Genomic DNA, 18,773 nt, shown 5'->3' on the forward strand with positions numbered 1-18,773 from the left:
ATAAAACGGCCTTGGCCATTGTGGCTCCGTGGATAGAATGTTAGGCCTTGAACCAAAGGGTCTTGGGTTCGATTCCCGTTCAAGGGCACATATCTGAGTTTCAGGTTCAATCCCTAGGCCGGGTTGGGGTGTGCACAGGAGGCAACCAATAGATGTGTCTCTCTCACATGGATGTTTCTCTCTCCCTCCCTTCCACTCTTTCTAAAAATCAATGGGAAAAATATCCTCTGGTGAGGATTAACAACAAGAAAATAATAATAATAATTCTAAAAGTAAAATGAAACAGATGAAAAGAATTTTAATATTTTTATTTAATTCAAATATATCTCAAATATTGTCACTTCAACATGTAACATAAAATTTATTATGTATTTTACCTTATTTTTTTGTGTTTTCAAAAATCTTGTGTGTTTTTTATACTTACAGTACATTCCAATCTGCCACGTTTCAAGTACTCAATACTGTGGTTAGTGGCTTTCAGATTGGACAGCTAGTGTGAGCTTCAAAAGGAATCACATCTTGTTCATTTTTTATTCTCAGGTGCCAAACTTGTAAGAAATGCCTAATAAATGAATGAATGAATGATGATAAAAATAGCTTGCATTGGTTACTTACCATGTGAAAGGCACTGTGATAAGCAATATACATAACTGTTTATTCCTTTCTTTACCATCAAGTGGTTGGTTGGCATTCAATAGGGACTGAACAGTCATTAAGTAATTAGGTAGTCTTTGGAAAGCAATTTAACTTCTAATGATCTCCATTTACTTATTTGTGAAAGGACAGAGGGGTTAGGCAAAATGACATTTTCCCCCAGGCAGAAGCTCTATTTATTTTATTTTTCTAGCTTTTGTTCTTATTTTATTTTTAATTTATTTACTTATTTTTAATTTAATCTTATATTGGTTATATTATTTTCAGGTGTACAATATAGTGATTTGACATTTTTATACCCTTACAATGTGATCACACCACTAATTCTAGTAGTCACCTGTCACCGTGGAGAGTTATCACAATATTATTGACTATATTCTCCTTCTTTTCACCCATATCCCCGCCCCTCCCTTCTGGTAACCATTCCTTTGGTCTCTGTTTCCATGAGCCTATTTTCGTTAAATTTAAAATTTTTTTCAATTATAGTTGACATTGAATATTTCATTAGTTTTAGGTGTACAGAATAGTGGTTAGACATTTATATAATTTATGAAGTGATTTCCACCCCCCATAAGTCTAGAACCGACCTGACACCATTATTGACTATATCCCCAATACTGTCCTTTACATCCCTGTGACTATTTTGTAACTGCCAACTTGTACTTTTTAATCCCTTCAGTTTTTTCACCCAGCTCCCAACCCCTTACCCTTCTGCCAACCATCACTGTATTCTCTGTATCTGTTTGTTCTGTTCATTTATTTTGTTTTTTAGATTCTACATATAAATGAAATCATTTGGTATTTGTCTTTCTTTGTCTGACTCATTTCATTTAGCATAATACCCTCTAGGTCCATCCATTAATATACTGTCCTCCGATAGCTGACATATCAGATATTAAACTGATAAGAATAGATACTACACTTGATCTTAGCCTAAAGGCCAAGGAGTGATGCAATGTGATTCTTAAGCCCAGTTCTAAAATAGTGTGGATTATAAATAAATGGAGAAAATGGGTTAGAAGATTTAGGAAACAATGTTGCACAGTGAAAGGGCATATGCTTTGGAATTAGACAAACTAAGTTAGACTTCCCACAACCATTACTCAGTTATGTACCCTTAAGCAATTTAAATTCCCCAATCTTCCACTTCCTCATCTGTAAAATGGAGACATTAATACCTATCTTGTTGTGAGGTTTGGAAATAATACCTACAAAGTGTTTGGCATATTAGTATATATATTCAAAAATAGAAGATAGACATTATTATTGGTTCTGGAAAATCTTGCACTTTATTATTTTTTTTCCTTAAGATTTAACAACCTTAAAGGTAACCCTTTAAGAGGAGGTTTACCATGGGCCAGAACTATGCTAGGTGCTTTAAAATATTAACTCATTCAGCTTCATTGCACCTTTATAAGGTAGGTGATATAATTGTCATTTCCATTTTACCTTTGGGAAACTGAGGCACAGAGGATAAATAATTTGCCCAAGATCACAAAGATAGTAAATAGCAGTGCTCAGATTCTACCCAGGAGTTCATTTCTAGAATCAGGACTTTTAATTACTGTGCTCTATTCTTCTCAAGCCAAACTTTGCCTAATTCATTAAAAAAACACACACAACACTACAATTTGCTGTTCTAATAAATATCATCACAGCAATTAAATGGCTTTGTTTATGGAGAAACGCTCATTTGTGCCCTTTCTGAGCTCTGAAAAATAAGATTAGGGACTGAGTCAAGTATAAGTTTTACTTACTTAAAGAGACATACTTAAAAAAAAAGAGCCATACTTTTGTATATACTGACAATCTGTTACACATAGGTGTGGTTTGCTGCCTGAAGTTCTTCCAGTTCCAGGCCTTTGTTTGCAAATATTTCTGAAAGGAGGCCTTTCCCAAGTAGTTCAAAGGTGTGAGGTACTGATCTTAGAGACTTTAAGCACAGTTCTCAAAAACCACCACCCAAAGAACAGGAAATAGGCAAGTTAGAGTCTGTGACTTACACCTTAGACATGCTGTGATATTTGAATACATATGACGAATTAGCAATTGCCATTTCTGGGCATCTACAGCACTCTGTTCTGACTCATGTACAAAGGGTGTAAATTCCTAAAAATGGAAAAGAAAAATAAAGGAAAGGAGACAAGAAAACGAAAAGAATAACTTCCAGGTCTCAGGACTCTACTGAGTTACTATAGCTCAATAATGAAGTCAAAACAATGCCACTCAACAAAGAAGGGCAAAATGATCATCTAACCAGATGTGGGAAAGAATTTGCCAGCAAGATGATTTATTCTTTTTACAATGATGCTTGGAAAATAGATAACAGATGATATGTAAAGAAATGTTACAAATACTGTTCTTCTGCCTCCCAACACCTGTGAGCTAGGTAACACCAGGACACTTTTAAACATAAACAGGGTCTAGAGGAGACAGTTGAGAATGTAGGGGAGGCAAAATTTTACCTCTACCTTCTTAGGGTTTTTCAGCTGGGCCTGAGAATTAAACTGATATAAGACAGATTAACAGGAGAAAAGTATACAAATGTATGTTTTACATGACATGAAAGCTCTCACAAGAAAATAAAGCCCTAAAAATATGGCGAAACCTACAGGCTTTTACATTAGATTGAACAAAGAGAGGCAATGGTGAAAAAGTCACTAAACTATATGAGGAGGCTAAAGGCAGATAAGAATTAAATTTTTTTAAAATGTATTTATTTAATTTTTTTCTATCACCATTTATTTGCCCTCTTCCACTTCTCCCCACCGTCTCCCCCCTGAAATCACCACACTGTTGTCCATGTCCTTGAGTTTTCTCTCTCTTTTTTTCCTCAATCAAGGTTAAGAATTACTTTAAAAAGGTCTATTTAATACAAGATTCTCCCGGCTTTGATTCCCCATTAAAGGATGAGTTGAACAAAACCTTTGAAGTAGAAAGTTTTCTGAAAGAAAGGGCAATATCGAGCCATATGCCAGCTGGAAAAAGCACCGGGTTTTGGGGTATGCAGTGGAAACTGCCAGCAGTAGAGCTAGGTGGAGAAGCAAACATGTCTGACATCCTGGGGTTGACCGGGCTCTTTTATAGAATGAGTAAGTGGTTTTGAAAGAATTTAGATTGGTTATAGAGAGGGGGCAGGAAAAGGTGAAGCAGAACGAGTTTTAGGATAGGTAGATAGTCTGTAAGAAAGTATTTGCTCTTTCTGGATTGATTGTGGGCAATACTTTGGGAAGTTCATTCATCGGCTATTCTATCTAGATAACCTCAGAAACAGCCACTTGGAATTTAATTCAAAAATTCAATACATATTCAGGAAAATAAGCAGTCTTTTGTTGTTTTCCCCTCCAGGTTTTTAACTGACTAACCTTCCTTGTGTCTTCCTCCTATCCTCTGCCAGCTTGTCTTTTAATTTAGGACATCTCAGAATTTTTTCCTTGTCATATGTGTCTTCTCTCCTGGTATAAGGAGGACATTTTTATATCCTCTTTCCAGGAAGAAAAAGGGGGATTAGAATACCCTTCTTGAACCTGTTGTATTTTATATGTGTTTAGCTCTAAACAATCCTTGTGCCAAAGTGGCATATTTTGAGGTGGCATATACTTTCTAGAAACAGAAAGTCAATGGCCAGGACACAAGGAAGATTTAGAACAGCCAAGACTATAGCAGCTCCACCTAGATTAAGCTGTTGAATAACTGAAGGTCAGATTATTCATCTCCTGGTGAAAACCAGACTTATATTGCACAGATCTCTAAACACTCAGGATGGATATGGGCATTAAGTTTCACCCTCCTTTTAGAGATGAGGGAATGAAGCCACAGGGACCTGTGTACTTGCTCAGACTGTACACAGTATTAATAGAAATGCTGGAAACTTTGGTAGAACTTTTTTTGTTTTTATTTTTAACAAGCTTTAAAAATATGTTTAAAGCAGACCAATTCTGGATGTCATAATTGAGTACAAGGCAAGATAGAGATCAACAAATTAATTGCAAAGCATATCTGCCCTTACTAGAAATTTGGCTCTCTCTAGTTGTCTGAAACTCTCTAGACTATGAAAATTAGCATCTTTGATGCATTCTAGATAGTTGTGATGGGTTGTCTACTGCAACCTCAAAGAAAGTTGTGTCCCCTTTAGTTTTGTCAAAAAGAACATTTTTAATGAAAAATGGTTTCTTTTAAATAGTTCACACTCTATATTGTTATGAAATAAGTACAGAAGCATGGTGAAAATAATTAATTCTCTGAGTTCCCTAGACATATGTGAGATTCTGTGCTATTCACTGTGGGGAATACAATGAAGTATAAGGAGCAGTCAAAATGACTTGATCTTGTTTTAGAGGAAGCAAATGTGGCATAGTAGAAAGATTAAGGAGGTTGCCATCAAACAGATCTAGAGTTCAATCATACTTCGGCCACCTAACAGCTGTGTGACATTGGGCAGGGTACTTGTCCCATTGAGACTCAATTTTTTCTTCTATGAAATTCAGATAAATAGATAAATACTTGCATAGGGTTATTGTGAAGATACAGCCGTTAAAAAAATTCAACTGAGTAAATTTAACGATCTCATTAGCTTTATTCAATGATTCAGGCAACATCCCATCTAGCACACAGGAAGGAAATCCCAGGAGCTATATAGAATGAAAGCCTTTTATAGGGAGTAGGGGGTAGAGAAACGAAATTTCTAGCAAAGTGTGCAACATTTCAGACAAGGCACTTTCCTTTGGGGTGTCTATCGGGCAGATTGCCTCACTAGTGTTGACCAGGAAATTACAGATTAATTGATTGAAAGTTATATTCCCTCAAAAGGGTGAGATTAGTTAGGTTAGGTATTAGATATCAGTTTCGTGACTGTATTTTGGGCCTGCTGTCTCTTTTATAACACAGTGAAGAACCTCAGCAGATCTGTGTTTAATAAGACATTGAGGAAAAATATGTTAGAAAATGATACATGCTAAAAGAAAAGCATTGCCCTAGCTCAGTGGTTCTCAACCTTTTTAATGCCGCGACCCTTTAATACAGTTCCTTATGTTGTGGTGACCCCCAACCATAAAATTATTTTCGTTGCTACTTCATAACTGTAATTTTGCTACTGTTAATGAATCGTACTGTAAATATCTGTGTTTTCCGATGGCCTTAGGCTCTACAGCAGCGGGGTCACCACAACATAAGGAACTGTATTAAAGGGTCCCGGCATTAAAAAGGTTGAGAACCACTGCCTGGTTTGGCTCAGTGGATAGAGCGTCGGCCTGAGGACTGAAGGGTCCTGGGTTCGATTCCTGTCAAAGGCACATGCCTGGGTTGCCGGTTTGATCCCCAGTAGGGGGCGTGCAGAAGGCAGCCAATCAATGATTCTTTCTCATCATTGATGTTTCTATCTCTCTCTCCCTCTCCCTTCCTCTCTGAAATAAAAAAGATATATATATTTAAAATAATAATAAAAGAAAAGTGTTTCTTTAGAGCAGGAAGAGGTAATATTTCTGTTTTTATTTTTTTTTTATATTTTTATTGATTTTAGAGAGGAAGGGAGAGGGATAGAGAGATAGAAACACCAATGACGAGAATCATTGATTGGCTGCCTCCTGCACGCCCCCTTCTGGGGATCAAGCCCACAACGCAGGCATGTGCCCTTGGCCAGAATCGAACCTGGGATCCTTCAGTCGGCAGGCCGATGCTCTATCCACTAAGCCAAACCGGCTAGGGCAATATTTCTGTTTTTAAAGATGTTATAAAATTCTGAGGCATTCATAAATAGCTATAATTACATTATGCGTAGCATATTTGTTTTGGTGCTTATTCCTATGTATTTCTTCATTATTATATATCTCTCCTTAGACTGTAGACTATAATAGTACAGGTGTTTTATATTTGAATAAAATTACAATGGAGTTGACTCCAATATATGGCCATCTGCAGACTAATAGGGTCCCGGGTTCGATTCCAGACAAGGGCACATGCCTGGGTTGTGGGATCCCCAGTAGGTGCGTGCACAAGACAGCCAACCAATGATTCTCTCTCATCACTAATGTTTCTCTCTCTCCCTCTCTGAAATCAATAAAAATATAATAAATAAAAAAGATATTTGCACAAAAATTTAAACATTTGCAATGAAAGTATTCTCCAAAAGTAGTACCTAATTACATATGGTATGCTGATAAACCTTAACAGTGTACTCTAAGAAGATGCCCCTACATTCCCTAGACTGGGTTATATCCACTTTATTTATATGTATTCCCCCATCCAGCATTATATTGGAATTATCCGTTTATGTCTGTCTCCCTATTAAACCCTTTGCTCTATGGAAAATACTCTTATCTAATTTTATGTGCCTAGTTCAGGAATAAGGGCTTTAAACAAAGCTATTTATCTGAACTGAACAACTTAATGATGAAATTACTAAATATGAATCCCATCATCTTTAACTGTTTTGCTGGTGCCCTATAACAGGTTAAAATTTGGTTCAGAGTTCTTATGTCTTGTTTGGGGAGCATATTCTTGACCTATTTCTAAGAGTGTTTCACCTGACCCTGGCTATTTCAGAATTCTGCTATGGGACTGGGTTCCAGGTACTCACATCTTGCCTCACCTAGTGGCAACGTTTCATCCCTGAGGGTGAGGGTAGCAGGCAGCTGTGTTAGCTTTGTATTCTGTGCCCTCTTCCAGAAATGACTATATGAGTGTTTTGACTGTGAGATCCTCTCTAGGGCAAAAGCCAGGAAACGAAGGTTTCTAGGGTTCAGACTTACGTGGCCACAAAGTAGGGAGCTCAGTAAACTTTTTGTAGTTTCAGCTGAGTGCAGCGCCCTGGGTGCTTCTGTGCTACTAACAGGGCCAGGCACTGAATCCTCAAAGAAAAAAATCACTTTCAATCATCTTGGCTCATCCTTAAAGTATCAATCTGTGTTATTCTCTGTGCCAGAAGCTTTTCTTCATTTAAAATTCTCACACCCCCCCTTTCCCTCCCCCCCCCCTGTTTGTCATTTTTGAATGATAGGCGATTCCTAATGGGATTGTTTATACCATGGAGTCCCATGGAGCCTAAGGTTATGGTAATGTTACTACAGTTATTTTCATAATCCTTTTATTATTAAAAATTGACACAAAGTGCTTTGAATGCACTCATCTTAAGTTTAAGGCTCGATGAATTTTTACATATGTATACATCTTTGTAACTACCACTCAAATCAAAACACGGAGCTTTTTAAAACTCTCATTAGATTCCCTTGTGCCCCTTCCATCCCTCCAAAGGTAACCATTATTCTAAACTCTTACGCCACTAATAAGTTTTGTATGAAATTATTCTGGAGAAATGGAATGATTTGGCTCACAATCCCTCGGGCCTGGACGAGACGCACCCTCGGCTCTCTCCTTTTAAAGGGCATCCCGCGGAGGTTCCAGGGGGGTCCGCGGAGTGACGGCTCCGCTCTCACGGACCCGTGCCAGCACCGCCAGAAGGCGGTCGGGCCTCACGTAGGCAGTGCCAGAGCACGCCACAATAGCCGCCCGCGGTCTCCCACGCCAGCCTTGCCGCAGGCTCCCCACCATTCGAGTGGGCGCCCTTCCCGCGCGACGGGCAGCCAGCCGGGCGTGGCCCTGGGCGCGACCCGCGAGAACGTGAGTGGCCAGGGGAGGCGCTTCGGAGCCCGGGATGTGGGGCGCACGCCCATTGGCTGAACTTTCCCCCGTCGGCCGCAGAGCCCACCTACCCGACCCTCTTTCGGCGCTTCCATTGGCCGTTTGCGTTCCAACCTGCGCCCGCTCCGCCCCCTCCCTCCCGGATGAAAAAAAGGGTTGGGGGTGGGCGGCCAAAGCGGGGAGGCGGGTGAGCGGTCCTACTGGTAAGGGGCGCGAGACAGCCAATCAGGACAAGACGTCGAAAAGTGGCGCCGCGCCAGCCAGTCACATCCCGCGGTCCGGGTCGGGGGCCGGCCGACGCGAGTGCAGGTCGCAGCCAATGGGCGTGCCGCTACCCGTCCGCTCTTCAGCAGCCGCTCGGGGGTGGTGGAAGAGCCAGTGAGGAGAGCGCGACGGCAGCGGAGCCATCGGCGGACGACCCGAGGGAAAGCGAGGCCCAACCCTGTGCATCTAGGTGAGAGGCAGGACGCCGGGTGGGAGAAGCCGGGTGCGGGCCCCTACTCGCCTGGCCCGAGCCGCAGCTGCGGGCGCCGGGATGGCAGGCCCGGCCCAGTCGGGGGTTACACCCGGCGCCCCGCCCACGTCCTCGCCCCCGGCTGGGGGTGCCGGCTTCTGACCGGATGGTCTCTGGTTGGGGCGCGCTGCTGCCCTCCGGAGGGCGGGGACCGCTAGCAGGGATGTGGGGAGGAGCCTGGTTTGCTGCTGCGGAGCCTGGGGCCGCCTCCTGGGATGGGGAGGCCGGGAAGAGGTGGTGAAGGTGGGGCAGGGTAGTTAACGGAGGAGCGGGCTGGTGTGCACAAGAAGCCTGTGATTGAAGGATTCCAGGTCTGGGGAGGAAGAAAGTGATGAGAAAAGGTTGATGCTCAGAAAAGGGTGCCGGAGGAGACGGTGCGGAGCTGTGCAGTGTTGTTGGCCTCTGGTAAGTAGGCATTGATAGAGGGTGGGGGGGAATCCGCTGGGAGTGTAAGGGAGGGCAGGCTTGGGTTTTGAAGGTTAGGAGATGTGGACAATTGGGGACACGTGGATCTGGAGTAAGAGGCACCTACTGAAACCGGAAGGTGACTGAGAGGAGAGGGTTTTAGGTGAGATGTGGATAGAGGCTCCTTAACTAGAGAGCGTTAGATGGCCAGTTAGGGGAAACTATACGAGGAGCAAACAAGGTAGGTTTATGTGTGATAGCTGAAGGGTGTGGACCTTTTGAGTGAGTAATAAATAATAACTCGGTTTGGGCAGAGTCAGGAGAGCCAGATGTCTCAGGAAGGAGTCAGTCAGCCAAGTTCATAGGTTCATTCACTGCACTGCATCGAGGCCTAAACACTGAGACTTGACAACTCTCTCTGCTGAGGCTGATCGATCTCCCGCCCCTCAGTTCATCTAATTTGCTTTGCTTCAGCAGCCCACACGCTCACCCTCTGAGAATTAATGGCACAAGTGTTTGCTTTTGATTGGATGGCAGTGAAGAATCGCTTAATTCTTTACATTAAAAAAAAAGTATGCGTTGGTTTAAGCGCATTGTCAGAAGATACTCTTAGAAAATCTGCCCTGTGGGGGAGTTTCTCAACTATCTTGTTGGGCATGTGTAAAATTAGCATAAAAATGATGCAGGAGTTCTTACAGTAACACAAGTGAGAGTTAACATATAAGTACAACCCTGCTATTCTACAGCATCAACTATTTTGATGTAGTAGAATTTGGTTATGTATCATGCTTGCTGGGAAAATTTTCAGCCTTGGGAAGTTTTATAGCTAAATAGGTTCAAAGTTCCTTTCATTTAGAGGAAAGATAGACATGGTACATGTGTATCACTGTTTCAAGCTTTTGGATTTTTTATTTGTGGGGTGAGGGCAGAGGTTGGGGACAGAGAAGAGGAAGTAAAAAAGAAAAGAGTGGCCCACTACCCAATTTCCAGTGGAATTAAATGGGAGGAGATGATAGGCACTGAGGTATAATTTCTGCTTGAGGATATAACAAAAGAATGTGAAGTGTTCAGCACTTTTGACAAACATAAAATAGTATAGGGCAGTGGTCGGCAAACTCATTAGTCAACAGAGCCAAATATCAACAGTACAACGATTGAAATTTCTTTTGAGAGCCAAATTTTTTAAACCTAAACTTCTTCTAACGCCACTTCTTCAAAATAGACTTGCCCAGGCCGTGGTATTTTGTGGAAGAGCCGCACTCAAGGGCCCAAAGAGCCGCATGTGGCTCGCTAGCCGCAGTTTGCCAACCACGGGTATAGGGTCAAGGACAGAAACCAAAAAGGGCATTCATTGTATGTATAGGGTGCTTCCTTATTAACTAGATCAACAAAGCATTATAGATAATGAGCCATTCTTTGGGATATAGAAATAATTTTGTGGAAGTAATTTCTTGGTAATGCTATTCATTGATCACGTTTTACTCTAAGTATAACAGAATACCCAAGTGCTCATAGGTGCTGAGGCGACTCAGAGCAGAGAAGTAATCTGAGTGGTGTGAAGTTACAGTTACTCAGGGAAGGTTTCTGGGAAGAGGTGAGTTTTGAACCATCCTTTGAATTAGGAGTTGGGATTTGGGTTATTAGAAGACATGAGGATTATAATGAGTGACAAATGGAAAATGGCTTTAAAGGAGGATTGAAGGTTTGAATGAAGATTTCAGGGTGTGGACTTCAACTAAGTTTGCTGTAGCTTAGTTGATAAATGATGATTCTGTATTATGGTAAGAGAAGAATTAGAATAGTTTATGATTGGAGACAGGTAGTAAAGGAAAGAGCATAAAAGTTTTTTTTGATAGTTATAAGAGAATATGGTGAAAGTAAGTTGGGTTGTTGAGAGGTAGACTTGGTGTTCAACTATGTATAATAAACATTTTTGTGTCCTGTACTAGATTATGTTGATAATAGTAGTATAATTTATTGGATGCTACTTTGTGCCGGCCACTGTTTTGAGCTTTCTGAGCATCGTCTTCCTTTGATTATCCCTATTTTATAGATGAGGGAACTGAGATTCAGAAAGATTTAATTTGCCCAAGATCACACAGCTAATAAGGTCAGGATTGGCGTAGCCAGTCAGTAAACATTAATTGAGCATCTGTTTCATGTCAGGCACTGTATTAAGTGCTGGAGATTCAAAGTTGATAGCAAATCCAAAGGTCAGGTCTGAGCCATTTTTTTTTAGAGACTGTCATGAGTTAACAGAAGAGAGCCAGGGAAGAAAGAGAAAAAGATTCGTTGGAAGGACTGTCATGAGTTAACAGAAGAGAGCCAGGGAAGAAAGAGAAAAAGATTCGTTGGAAGGACTTTTTGTAGACACCGAGCAATATACTGTTTAGGGACACTTAGGATTTTAAGAAAGAGGAAGTGGTCACCAGCAAACTATATAGCTGAGAGACTCAGAAGAATAAAGATTGAAAAGAAACTATTGAGTTAGGTAAGGGAAAAAGTATTGTGAATTTAGTCTCAAGAAAGCCAAATGAAGATATTAAAATACAGGTCAATAGTTAATCATGTTTAATGGCAAGTGCTCTATACAAATGTAAAATTTGGTATGATCACAGTTATGGTCAAATTCATAGAAAAGATGTTGGCATGTCTCTTTGTAATATTTTAATCTTTGGCTGGTAAGATTGTGGGTGGTTTAAAAATGCTTGTACTTTTAGTATTTTTTAAAATAAAAAAAACGAGCATTATTATTTTTGTAATTAGTGGGGGCAAATTATTCAACTGAAATAGGGAATATGAGGGTGGGCTAATGCTAATCTGAATTATGTTTGGGGTCAGAGAAAAAGATGGCCTTTACTTCAGTGCCTACTGCATATTAGCCACTTTGTAGGCACATTCCCATCTTTGAATGTCTGGGTTGTTACCAGTGTAAACATCCTGAAACTACATGTTGAAAGATAGCATGTGCTTAATCTGAGGGATCAGGTGACTAAAGCACCCTGAATCATGAAGATAGGGTTTTGACTCTTCTGAACATTGTTTTCTTTGTGTTTAATAAATGAATTAAAGGTTAAAGAGAAAACAAACCAGTACAGTTGAATTGTTTCAACTTTGTCTTTTGGCCTTTTATTCTTTCCTCTTCCCACATGTTCTGTAGTTCCTCTCTTCAGTGGGTTTATAATGGGCTTAGAGTCCCAGTTCAGTAAGACAATATGAAAGTGCTGAATTTGCATAAAACTGAAACACTTAAAATTTGTCATTGTTTTCTGTTCCCAATTTGAAGAAGAAAAGGGACTGATTTCAAGAAAGTGAGCTTTTCTCATCAAATTTCTCCAAAGGAAACTAGTAGGATTTGCTCTAGGATCCAGTACGGATTTATTCCAATCTCTAAAGGAGAAAGGGAGGAATTTTGTAAGTCAAGAATAGGTTATAGTTTTTAAAAAAATACGTTTTTATTGATTTCAGAGAGGAAGGGAGAGGGAGATAGAAACATCAATGATGAGAGAGAATCATTGATTGGCTGCCTCCTGCACACCCCCTACCTGGGGATTGGGCCTGCAACCCGAATGCCCTGACCCGGAATCCAGCCGTGACCTCCTGGTTTGTAGGTCTATGCTCAACCACTGAGCCACACCGCCGGGTTAAGTTCTAGTTTTTAAATTTCATTTAGCCCATAGGGATTGTGTGAGCAAACAGTATTTCATCTAGGTACTGTACTTCTTTTTCTTAAATTATTATGTTTAATTTTCATATAGTTCTTTAAGGTGGCTATCCCATTTTTCAGATGAAGAGAATGGGGCTCAGAGTAGTAATTTTCCAAAGGTTGAAAAGATAAGTGACAGAACTGAGAGTCAAAGCTTGCGTTGTCAAAAAACTCCAGAACTCATGCATATGAGACAATGGCAAGCAGAACTTGTTTACTTGAATACAGTTGAAAGGAATGGCACATAGCCTTAGGTATTTAGTAACTATTTGTTACCCTTAGTTGGGATTCTTGCTCTGTGTATTTGTGCTTTGTGACAATGGCTCTTAAATGATATAATTTTTGTGTCTTATAGAGTGCATTATATTACATTTAGAGGTGTGCTCACATTTTAATATTTTTTGAAATGAAGATGTATTTACAGTGCTATGTTTATTTTAAAATGTTTATGAAATGGATACTATGTCTTAAAATTTATTGTGTCTCAGAATTGAGGTAGTGTGGTATATGCATATAGTCTTCATTTATAACTATCTGAGCAATTTGTTGTGTGCAATTTCTTCCCAACCTCCTCTCTTTACTTAACCAATTTTTTTTTTCAGTATGGCATAATATAGAACTGAAGTATATATTAGTAATAAAATAGTCATTCTCTTTAGCTAGTGAATATTATAGTATAGAAAAACAATACTGTGATATAGAAATTTTACATTGTACTGTGAATCAGCAGATCTGAGTTTTAATTTTGGTTTTGCTAGTAACTTGATGTATGACGTGAGGCAAGTCACTTCCTCTCTCTGAACTTTAGTTTCCTCATCTGTAAATTGGAGTGGGGTGGGGAACTTTCAGACCTGTCTATCTTGAACAAACTGTGTGCCCTCTTTCTTTTTTTAATCCTCACCCAAGGATATTTTCCCAATGATTTTTAGAGAGAGTGGATAAGAGAGGGAAAGACTGAGAGAAATATCAATGTGAGAGAAACACATCGATTGGTTGCCTCCTTCACCAGCCCGGACCAGGGCCTGGGCTGGGGAGGAGCCTGCAACTGAGGTACTTGCCCTTGACGAGAATGGAATCTGGGACCCTCAGTCTTCAGGCCGAGGCTCTATTATCCCCTGAGCCAAACTGGCTAGGGCTGCCCTCTTTCTAATAAAAAATCTGGATGCTATAAATCCCTTTCTTAAAAACGGTATTTATTGCTTTTTACTATTTCTTCTTTCTCTTCATCTCCCTGTCTTCCCTCCTGCCCATTTCCCGCCATGGATCTTTGAGGGTACTGTTAGATTTTTAATGTATTAGAGAGGGTGAGTTATTTTTGATATTCTGCATTTACCAGGACAGGATATCTGAGAAAATAGGTTCCTGTTAAATAGTTAATGACTGAATAAATGTGTTTTATCTGAATTAATAAGAGAATCATTTAAATAGAATACCATCTGAAAGCTGTTGAACTTTCATTGAAAGCTAATTCTGCCTAAGGAATGAAATGTGAGACAAAGAACCATGGTGGAACAGACTGTGGAATCTCAGAGGGAAGGCAGTTGACGGGGGAGGGAGATCAACCAAAGAACTTGTATGCATATATGCATACCCTGTGGACACAGATAATAGGGTGGTGAAGGCCAGGGGTAGGGGCTGGCTAGAAGGGGTCAATGGGGGAAAAAAGGAGACATAAGTAATACTTTTAACAATAAAGATTTAAAAAAAAGAATGAAAAACGTTTTGTAAAGTAAATTTATCTGCTCTCTATTGGTCAGGTGCACACAGAAGAAAACTACTAGGCCTGTCTGTAAGAAGCTCTCTCTTCTAGTAGAAGAGACAAGCTTTTAAAAACTTTGTATTATGGGAAATTGCCAACATAAAAATACAATAATATGCATATCAGTAACTTTAACAATTATCAACTTGTGGTCAATCTTGCTTCATCTGTATCCCACTCACTTCCCCATTATTTTATTTTGAAGCAAATCCCTAGACATTTTTACCAATGATTACCAGATACTATAAGTGTGACAATAGATGTGCTAAAAAAGTGAAGTGGAATTTTTTTATATATATCACATGGAGACTATAGATTATATTGTGCTGGGCAAAAGAAATTAGATATAATAATCTGTAGGGCAGGAATAATGTAATTGGGGAGACTGAGTGTGCATATATAAAATAGAATGTAGTGAGGATCATATGTCAAAATTGGTTATAGAGATTCTAAGTGGGAAATGACATTATTTCTGAATCAAAGTAGGATTTAGACAGGGAGAAAGAACATTAAGTGGGGGAGGTGAGGGTGATCACATGGAGAAAACAAGTAGAAAAATGTAATTTTAGCTTTATAGGGTAAGTTATATATAAATCTGTATCTCTATATCTTTTAGACCCCTGTAAGATGTTATTGACATACTGTAGATTTTATATCCATACTTGAAAGAAGCCAATTGCTTTATTACAAATTAGGACACACTACTTTGTGAATGTCCATGGTGAATTATTTGACACATTCCATTAAAAAGCCTTCTGAATATCTTAGTACCACATGTCTTAATGGATCCATTTTGTCTAGAATGTGTGTGTGTGTGTGTGTGTGTGTGTGTGTGTGATCAGCTTTGAAGTATGTCATTTTGAGGTTTTAAATAGTGGCAGGTGTGTGTGTGTGTATTTAATTTAAATGTTAACCATTTGACAGTTTTAGAATTACTTTGAAATATCTAGTTTATCTATTTTATGGAATTCTTGCTAGTCACATGAGCAATCCTTCTTGAATTTAATGAATTCTTACCATTATATCTTATTGTTTTGGAGTATTGTCTTAAATATTTAGAAATATTAATTGGAAATAAAATCATTTTAAAAAAATATTTTTATTGATTTCATAGAGGAAAGGAGAGGGAGCGAGAGAGATAAACATCAATGATGAGAGAGAATCATTGATTGGCTGCCTCCTGCATGCCCCCTACTGGGGATCAAGCCCACAACCTGGGCATGTGCCCTTGACCGGAATCAAACCTGGGACCCTTCAATTTGCAGGCCGATGCTCTATCCACTGAGCCAAACTGGCTAGGGCTGGAAATAAAATCTTAAAATATATTCATAATGCAGAGATTCGTAGTCAAAGGTCATGAACCTGTTTGAGTATCTCCTTAAAGCTTGTGCTATCTCCTCAGAAAATATGCATTTAGTTTTTCATATAATTTCAGGGTGTTAATAAGACTCTCAGAACCTACTCAAATATCCTTGGGGGGCCTATGGATTCTGGTTTAATGAGCCATTCTTTAATATATAGGCAGAAAGCCTACTGTTAAAATTCAACTCAAATTTATTTCTGTGTACTGCTCACCTTTTACAAGCAGTCTTTTTTTTTTATTATTAAGTGATAAAATTATAAAGCTCATTATGCAAATATTAACTTAAAAAAATATACCACTTCTTAATTGGATTCTTGGGTGAAAGCAAGCTATAGCCGGTTTAATAAGTATGTAGGAATGGTTTTACCAGAGATTTTGGAATAAGTGTATGGTACTTTATATAATGGCTGCTATTTATTCTGAATTAACAGGAAGTAGAATATATGATAGAAGAATGAATAAATGCATAAATACCATTTTTTCAGAGACAAATGAAAACATTTCTTTGACTTATCTTGCCCTTACATAGTTAAGGTTGGTGGATGAAAGAATCTAGTAAAGTATTTTGAGGTTTGCATTTGTGTTAAAATAACTCCTTGGTGTGATACAGGGTTTTAGAGACATATTTTGGCTGACGAAGGATTGATTCTCAGTGGAGTCCAGAGATCTTAACATCCATCTAGTTTCAAGGATGGCCCTAAATAAGTTTTTTAGAAATATGTTTTAAAAACTTGTGGATTGTACCTATAAAATGAAGTAAAAATAATGGTTATTAGCATATGCAGAATCCTCAGGAGATGGGAACAGGTGAATTAGCTGCTATTGGAACATTTGACTCTGCAGAGCAGTACATTGATTGAAGATCAGTGAGTATTAGATGTATTGCTTTAAAGTGATAACCCTTGTGATGTATTAGAGTTAATAATTCACTGAGTATCTAATGTACTATTAGGCAACAACTTATTTTAATACATAGTAATAGATATATAGACTTGGAGAGCTAGAAGAAGACTTAACCATCAGTGATTTGGCCTCCCCTTCAATGAATTTTACCAATGATCAGAGCAGTTAATTGACATGCCCAAGGTCAAGTGGTTAGTGGCAGTCCCATTAGTGTAGTTATTCATTAGCCTACTGATTTTTTTGTAAGTCTGTTGCGCTTATATATTTTGGCTGTCTTTTCCTTTTGGAACTCAGTTTATGGAGAAGGAAGTATCTTAACACTAGGGTTTTTAGCATTGTGACTTTGATTGTCAATTGATAAATTGATGAGTTCCCTGAAGTTTTATACTGTAATGCTTTTACTTTGTTAGGCATGTTCTTATCTCATCTTTAGCACAATATCCCACAGTTACAAGGCTTATTGGGGTAGGCTTCTTAGGAGCTTGAGTCATTTTCACAGCTGGAAACAGATACTAAGAATCCAAAAAGTCGCCCTGGCTGCTTTGGCTTAGTGCAGTGGTCGGCAAACTCATTAGTCAACAGAGCCAAATATCAACAGTACAACGATTGAAATTTCTTTTGAGAGCCAAATTTTTTAAACTTAAACTTCTTCTAACACCACTTCTTCAAAATAGACTCGCCCAGGCCGTGGTATTTTGTGGAAGAGCCACACTCAAGGGGCCAAAGAGCCGCATGTGGCTCGTGAGCCGTAGTTTGCCGACCATGGGCTTAGTGGATAGAGCTTCAGCCTGCGGATTGAAGGGTCTCGGGTTCGATTTTGGTCAAGGGCACATGCTGGGGTTGTGGGCTTGATCCCCAGTAGGTGGCATGCAGAAGGCAGCTGATCAATGATTCTCATCATTGATGTTTCTAGCTCTTTCTCCCTCTTCCTCTGTGAAATATATATATATATATATATATATATATATATATATATATATATATATATATATATATAAAGAATCCAAAAAGTCATCAGTTTCCTCATGTTTTCTAACCCTTTCTGGGCTGGTGATCCCTGCCTGACAGCATTTAGTTGAAAGCTGTTCTATGAACCTGCAAGGTTTTAAAGGTAAGCCAGAAAATGATTTCTGAGAAGAGGGTTTGCTAAGAGATTTAGTCATTTTAAGACATTTCTTGGAAGCTTCTCATTCAGAACTAGAGACTGGAGGCTTATTGACATCCAAGTTCAGGGAAGTTACTACTTCCACGAAAGGCTCTGATTCCAAGTCCTTATGTCCATTTGGTTGGTGTAGACCTGGTGGCCAGGGAGAAGACCTGTCCCTACAATTAGTGACCTTATAGCCAAGGTAAGGACTCTTAGAACAGTGACTCTCAAGCTTTTTTAATCCTGGCCCTTTAGCTGGGTCATTCTTTAGCTCAATAATTCCCACTTTCTAGTGGAATAATCCTATCTAATAAAAGAGTAATATGCAAATTAACCACCACTCCACCACACCCACTAGCCACGCCCAACAGCCACACCCACCAGCCAATCAGGAGCAAATATGCAAATTAACCCCCCAAGATGGCTGCAGCCACGGAGAGAGCAGGAGGGAGGCTTGGGTTTCCCCGGCGATGGAGGAAAAGCCAAGCTTCTGAAGCCCTGGCCTGCCTTGGCCTCCCCTACAAAGTTTCAATTATAGAAGACAAATAAATCCCAACAGAAATTGCTGCCGCTGGAGCGAGCAGAAGTCTTGGCTCTGCTCCAGGCTACAAAGTTTCAATTGTAGAAGATAAAAAAATCCCAGAGTTGCCAGGGGGCGTGGCAGGCCTGGAAACCACCATAGGCCCC

The 18,773-nt window shown here is 39.6% G+C and overlaps 2 protein-coding genes across 4 annotated transcripts in view; one reads left to right on the top strand and one right to left on the bottom strand.

The window, feature by feature from the left end:
• Nucleotides 1–8,227, bottom strand: part of LOC308233246 (parathyroid hormone-like) — a 113,485-nt gene extending 105,258 nt beyond the window's left edge. The window contains exon 1 of the mRNA XM_080640138.1: nt 8,010–8,227. The gene's annotated coding sequence lies outside the window, so the exon portion shown is untranslated. The remainder of the gene's footprint in view (nt 1–8,009) is intronic.
• Nucleotides 8,228–8,447: 220 nt separating this feature from the next.
• Nucleotides 8,448–18,773, top strand: part of FAR1 (fatty acyl-CoA reductase 1) — a 62,386-nt gene continuing 52,060 nt past the window's right edge. The window contains exon 1 of one of the 3 annotated variants that reach the window (XM_080641067.1): nt 8,448–8,743. The gene's annotated coding sequence lies outside the window, so the exon portion shown is untranslated. Of the gene's footprint in view, nt 8,744–8,962; nt 9,209–18,773 lie in introns of those variants that run through there. The other 2 variants (XM_080641066.1, XM_080641068.1) reach the window with 2 other exon arrangements.

Source organism: Plecotus auritus, assembly GCF_963455305.1.
Source record: "Plecotus auritus genome assembly, chromosome: 9".
Classification (NCBI taxonomy): domain Eukaryota; kingdom Metazoa; phylum Chordata; class Mammalia; order Chiroptera; family Vespertilionidae; genus Plecotus; species Plecotus auritus.